Below are 7,283 nucleotides of genomic sequence, written 5' to 3'. Positions count from 1 at the left end.
GAAAGTATCATGCTAAATGAAATGAGTCGGAAAGAGAGGGACAGATGTAGAAAGATTGCATTCATCTGGTGACTATAAAGTAACAAAATAGGAGACTAACACCCAAGAACAGCTGAGGAGATACGTACCAAGAGGCTTACTCTATGGCTTGGAGGCCAACTGCTCATGCTAGGGGAAAAGAAAGCTCAGATAAAAGGGAGCACCAAGTAAAGGGTGTTGGGAGGATCATCCCAGGATGGCAGATGTATGCTGAAAGTAGAGTATAGACCGAACATGATTGCCACTTAATGCCTCTTTTGCAAACCACTTTTGCAAACCACAGCACCCAAAAGGAGAAAGAGAACAAAAGGGATGGCCCTGCCACAGAGGCAGTGTGGGATGGGTGGGATGGGGTTGGGAAAGATACTTGGATCATTAGTGGTGTAGAATGGGCATGGTGGAGGGATGGGTATGGGATCATTGTACAACTGAAACACAAGCACAAAAATCTGTAAGTCTACAACCGTACCTCATGGTTTTTTACTAATAAAAAAAAGAATGAGATATAACCTCACAGCACTGAGACTGGCACACATCCCCCACCTCCCCCCCAAAAAAAATAGAGCAACCAGTTTGGCAGGGATATAGGGAGAAAGGGATTCTCCTTCATTGGTGGTAAGAATGTTGACTGGTACAGCCTTTCTTGAAAATAATATGGACGTTTCTCAGAAAACTAGAAATTGAGCTCCCATTTGACCCAGCAATACCACTTCTGACAATATACCCTGGGGGTCCCAAAATGCACAGCAGAAACACCATCTTCAGTCCTATGTTCATTGCATCACTATTCACCATAAACAGAATCTAGAAACAACCTGAGTGCCCAAGAACAGATGAGTGGATAAAGAAACTATGGCACATCTACACAGTATAATACAATGCAGTGTTATGAAAAATGAAATCATGAAATTTGCCTATAAATGGATGGGCATGGAGAGTTACAAGATCTGAGTGTTAAAAGTAGATAAAGTTATATTCTTGATAACCTTTCAGTATCAATATTGCAAGCCACAATGCTCCAAATGAGAGAGAAAGTGAGAGAGCAAGTGAGAGAGAGAAAGAAGAAAAGAAAAGTACCTGCCATAGAGGCAGAGGGTGTGGGTAAGTAGTGATGGGAGGCAATCTGGAGACACTGGTGCTGGGAAATGCACACTGGTGAAGGGATGGGTATTGTAATATTGTATGATTGAAATACAATTGTGAACAGCTTTGTAAGGATCTATCGCACATTGATTCAATAGAAAGTAAGCAAAAAATTTCATGTGCCAGATTTTGTTTTGACATGTGTTTTTATTTCTCTTGACTACATAAATTGAACTGACATTGCCATTTGAATAACCAAAAATTATTTTGAAAAATTATTATACTTTTACAATTCCATTAGCAGTGGGGATGGAGTAATAAAAGTACAGATAGTACAGTGAGTAGTGCACTTGCCTTGCACAAGCCTACCCAGGTTCAATCCCTGACATTCCAAACCTTCCAGAAGTGATTCCTGATCTCAGAGCCACTAGTAAACACTAACTACTGTTGGGAATAGCCCCCAAACAAAAAGTAACCCCCCAATAAGCACACAAAATCTTGATTCTAACTTCAGAGTCACTAGTAAGTCCTTAGTACTGTTGGGAATAGCCCAAACCAAAAATAACCTCCCAATAAACACACAAAATCCCAATTCTATTAACGGTATGTAAATATATAGTTTCCGTTTTGTTGTTGTTGTTTAATTTTTTAATTTATTTATTGAATAACCATCAGAAAAGTTACAAAACTTTCAGGTTTAAGTCTCAATTATACAATGATCAAAGACCCTTCCCTTCACCAATAATTATTTTTTACCACCAAGAACCCCAATATACTCCCCTCCCACCTCTCCCGATGCCTGTGAGGCAGATGATTTCTACTTAACTCTCTCTCTACTTTGATTACATTCATTATTTCAACAAAAGATGCATTATTATTGTTTGGAATGTCCCCCAAACAATCAGAACTGCTGAAAAGGCATTGTGAAATAATTTGTTATCTATTGCTGGTTATTAAAACCATATTGGATTTCTGATATTTTAGTAATTAAGTCTGGAGGGATTTCTGCCAAGAGCTGGATAATTATGAGATGGGTTTCTGTGCATCTGGTGCCATGGCCGTGCTGGAGAGACGCTCGTGGGGGGCAACTTGTGGCCTCGGTAGGGTGTGAAGGACGAGCTGGTTCTGCCCCCCAACCCATGAGGCTGCAGTTGCCTGTCAACACCAACTCATACCTGGCTTCCAATAAGCTCTGAGGTGGTGGCCACCGTGCTGGGGGGGTGGGGTGGCAGGTAGAAGAGACAGACACCCTTTTCCTTCCTCCTGTGGGGGGGGGGGGAGGAGGGCATGGCGCTATAGTTTAACGCATAGTCCATTCACATTTCTGCCACAAGCTGCCGGGCTCTGGATTAGGTCCTTGTGCCTCTGGTGCCATGGCCATGCCAGACAGCTGCTCGTTGGGGGCAACTCTTGGCCTCGGTAGGGCAACAATGTATAGATTCTTAATACTCTTGATGATAACTTAGCTTCTGATTTTTTTTCTATTCTAGCTATCAATCCCATATGGAATCAGAGAAGTCTATTTTACTTTTGATTTACTTTTTCATGAAATAACAAAGTAACTCTTCACATGTTTATTGGTCATTCATATATCTTCCTTGGGAAAATACTTAATGTATTCCTTTGTTTATTAAAAATTGTGTTAATTAACTTGTTAACACTTAATTTCTGGGGCTGGAGCAATAGTACATCAGGTAGGGCATTTGCCTTGCACGAGGCCGAGCCAGCTTCAATCCCTGGCTTTCCAATGCTCCCCCAAGCACTGCCAGGAGTAATTCCTGAGTGCAGAACCAGGAGTATCTCCTGAACACTGAGCATCATTAGGTGTGACTCAAAAAAACAAAACAAAACATTGTAGCACTGTCCTCCCATTTTTCATCTATTTGCTTGAGTGGGCACCAGTAATGTCTCCATTGTGAGACTTGTTGTTACTGTGTTTGGCATATGGAATACACCACGGGGAGCTTTCCAGGCTCTGCTGTGCTGGTGGGATACTCTCAGTAGCTTGCCGGGATCTCCAAGAGTGATGGAGGAATTGAACCCAGGTTAGCTAAGTGCAAGACAAACGCCCCACCCGCTTTGCTATTGCTCCAGCCCTGCTATTGCTCTAGCCCATATATATATGTATAAATATATATACATATTTTAAATGTAAATTCCTTGTCAGATGTGATTTTCAAGTATCTTCTCCCATTCTGTTGGCTATAATTTACTCTCTAAACAGTGCTCACAAAAGAACTTTAAAGCACACAATTTTTAAATTTGATGAGTTTTAACTTTCCTAATTTTTCTTTGATTAGTTATCCTTTCGATGTCATACTTTAAAAAATTATCTTACATCCAATATTATAGAAATATACCATGTTCCATTTTTAATAATTTAATAGCTTTAGTTATACATTTAGACCTTTGATACAGTTTGAGTTAATTTTTGTATATGTGGTAAAGGGAAAGCTTTCTTCTTTTGAGTATGGCTATTCTATTGACTAAATACAGTGAACTTATTTCTTTTTCTGTTAGTATTCACATTTTTTTCAAATTAATTTGCCATATGGCCTGCATATTTTAAAGTCTAATGAATGAACAGCCAGGTATGAGGCTGAATTGATGAGGCACGTGTGGCTTCATGGGATGGGGGTGAAATCGGCCCTGCTCCCCACCATGACAATGCTCCGGGTTGCCACCCTCAAACACCTCCTCCGGCTTCTGACTGACCATGATCCCAGAGGCACACATACCAATCTTGGAACGAAGGACTTTCTGGCAGTAATCCCTATAGGTTTATTACTAAAATATGAGAAATCCAAATTCGCGTGGCCACTATTGTAGCCACGCAACATCATATGTTCTTCATAATTAGCAATAGAAAACAAATTTTCTAATGATGTCTTTGTGGCATGTCTGAATGTTGGGGAAAATTCCAAATAACAATGTTGGGTTTTTTGTCATAATATTGAACGTGATCAACAGAGAGAGAGAGGGAGAGAGAGAGAGAGAGAGAGAGAGAGAGAGAGAGAGAGTAAAGTGGAGATCTGCCACACAGGTGGGGGGTGGGTTTCAGGTGGTATACTGGGGTTCTTGAGGGTGGAAAAAATGTACTGGTGAAGGGATGGGTGTTTGATCATTGTATGACCAACTGAGACTTGAACTGAAAGGCTTTGTGACTGTTCTCAAGGTGATTCAATAAATAAAAAAAATAGTTTGCCATAAATAAATTAGCTTATTTTATATTATGGGTTGGAGTGATAGCACAGCGGGTCGGGCATTTGCTTTGCACGCAGCCGACATGACCAACCCGAGTTCGATTCCTCCGCCCTTCTTGGAGAGTCCACAAGTTACCAAGAGTATCTCGTCCTCATGGCAAATCTTGGCAAGCTACCCAAACACAGTATATGATATGCCAAACAATAACAACAGATCTCACAATGTTACTTGAGCAAATCGATGAACAACGGAAGGACAGTAACAGTGACAGTGATTTTAAATTATCAATTATATTCCATTTGTCTATATGTCTATCCTTGAGCTAGCATTACAGTTTTAACCAACATGACCTATAGTTCCAGGACCCAGTTTCAATGTGGGTACATGAAAATGTTGTATAACCAGAACCACCAGAGTATTTTAGAATTCAACTTGATTCTGATACAGTCTACCCAGAGATAACACCATGTCTACAGACTAAGAGTTGAAATTTTCATCACTCCTCGTTAGTCTTTAGGAGCCAATATAAAGCTATGTCTGTGCTTTATGATAGACTGGCCATAAGTAAGAATTTCCTAAGACCCTGTGCTTGGGTTCTATTGATTTTAAAGACTGTCTCGTAGAACCTAAATACCAATTTATTCAAAGAAATTGAAAATATACAATCTAATAGCCAGATGAAGCAAAACATAGAAAAAGTATCTAGAAAGAGTACCAAATTCTACTTGCTCTCTGTGTACGCTCTCCATCTTTCTGAATACTCCTCAGATCTCCACATTTTGACAACGAAAAAACTCTCTAAAATACATGTGTTTGAATTTTTATAGACATTTTATTACAAATGCATCATGGATGAACTCATTGAGTGTGAGTGTCAAGAAAATGTGCAGTAGGCATGTGGGGGAACATGAGTGTTTGGTGGCCAAGAATGGCCTCCCCAGGCCAGAAGACAGCAATGGACTCATGAAGGACCAGGTAAATGGAGAAACTGGGGATCTGGGCCCCAAGCTGATTGGCAATCAGTGTATTTCTCTCTCCTCCCCAGCGTAGTCTAATTTTTCCCCTTATGCTGCAATTGTAGTTGCTGTAGTGATAGCACAGCGCATAGGGCATTTGCCTTGCAACACTGCTGACCCGGGTTTCATTCCTCCACCCCTCTCGGAGAGCCTGGCAAGCTGACAAGAGTATCCTACCTGCACGGCAAAGCCTGGCAAGCTCCCTGTGGCATATTCAATATGCCCAAAACAGTAACAAGTCTCACAATGGGACATTACTGGTGCCTGCTCGAGCAAATCAATGAACAAAGGACATTGAGGACAAAGGGCAGTGCTACAATGCTGCTCTCCTCCTACACCTCAAAGTCCTCAACCTCATTACATTTTCTTCCTTATCTCATCATAGTCTCATGTTCCTCTACTTTCAGTTATCGTTGTCATCTAGTCCTGCTTCTAGTCCTCAAAGACCTCAAAGTCCCAAAGTCCCTTCTTCCCCTTACAGCATAGTTATATAGCAATCATGAAGGGTGGGGTACACATAGGTGAGGTTAAACATTTTCATGGCAACAAACAGAGGTAAAGCCATTCTTTCAGGGGAAGTTCTAGGATATTAACTCAAGGACATAATTTCACCTGAGAGTTCAGCACTCTAGATTACTAGGAGTTCCTCTCTAGGGTGGGATTCCATCCACGGTGTATTGTTTCCTTCTTTCCTCAGCTAGTAATCCATTTAAACAATCATAGTAAATTTACTTCTTATAATATTTCTAGTCATTTTGTATGAACACAGTCGATTGCCTCGAGCAGGCCCCAGTAACGTCTCCTTCGTCCTAGCCCTGAGATTTTTTTTAAAAAGTGCCATATTTAAGGCTCTTTCAGAGTTAGGAGAATGAGACCCTTCATTGTTACTGGTATTTGGCATATTGGGTACGCCATGGGGAGTTTGCCAGACTCTGCCGTGTGGGCAGGTTACATTCAGTAGCCTGCCAGTTTGTCCAAAGTAGGAATGAGATGATAAGATGTCATTCCCGGCCTCGCGCTTCCAGGAGCTGGGTTTTATAGTCTCTGAGTCTTGGCCGTTGATGGGATTACATGGTGCCAGGGGGCCAGTTGGTGGGTGTGACCCCAGCCTACTAGAATTTGGAGGATCTGGGTGGAGCATGCTCAGCCCTGATCCCCCGGTCCGAGTAGGCTTGGAGATCTCAGCCCCGGGACCCGCGTGGCTTTGTCCCTCTGCCGGTAGCTTCATGTGTGCGGAGAGTGGTCTCAGCATGGTGGTGGCTGAACACAGTAAAAGACATTTTAATCTTAAAAATTGCCTCTTCTGAGGCTGGAGGGATAGCACAGTGGGTAGGGCATTTGCCTTGCACGTGGCCGACTCTGGTTCGATTCCCAGCATCCCATATGTTACCCCAAGCACCACCAGGAGTAATTCCTGAATGAAGATCCAAGAATAACCTATGAGCATCACCAGGTGTGACCCAAAAAGAAAAAAAATGGCACTTCCTCATGCTCACTTCAGCAGCACATATACTAAAATTGAAACGATACAGAGAAGGTTAGCATGGCCCCTGCACAAGGATGACACGCAAACTTGTGAAGCATTCCATGTTTTTATGTTCATTGCTTGCTGCACTGTTCACAATAGCCAAAATTTGGGAAAAAACTGAGTGCCCGAGAACAGATGACTGGTTAAAGAAACTTTGGCACATCTACACAATGGAGTACTATGTAGCTGTTAGAAAAGATGAAGTCATAAAATTTACACACAGGTTGTTCTACATGGAAAGTACTATGCTAAGTGAAATGAGCCAGGAAGAGAAGGACAGACATAGAAAGACTTCACTCATCTGGGGAATATATAAAATATAACTATTTTGAGTCAAACACTCAATAATAGTTGAGATAAGTACCAGGGATTCTGCTCCACAGCTTGGAAACTGGCAGCACATTCTCAGGGAA

At 41.7% G+C, this 7,283-nt stretch overlaps 1 non-coding gene across 1 annotated transcript; it reads left to right on the top strand.

The window, feature by feature from the left end:
* Positions 1 to 6,830: 6,830 nt before the first annotated feature.
* Positions 6,831 to 6,937, top strand: LOC130021244 (U6 spliceosomal RNA). Its single transcript, XR_008792133.1, has one exon. It is a non-coding gene; the product is annotated as a U6 spliceosomal RNA (small nuclear RNA).
* The last annotated feature ends 346 nt before the right edge of the window (positions 6,938 to 7,283 follow it).

The sequence above is a fragment of the Sorex fumeus genome, unplaced genomic scaffold, assembly GCF_029834395.1.
Source record: "Sorex fumeus unplaced genomic scaffold, SorFum_2.1 ptg000014l, whole genome shotgun sequence".
NCBI classification, from domain to species: domain Eukaryota; kingdom Metazoa; phylum Chordata; class Mammalia; order Eulipotyphla; family Soricidae; genus Sorex; species Sorex fumeus.
Note: the sequence above shows the minus strand (reverse complement) of the source record. Positions and strands in the feature narration are given on the sequence as shown.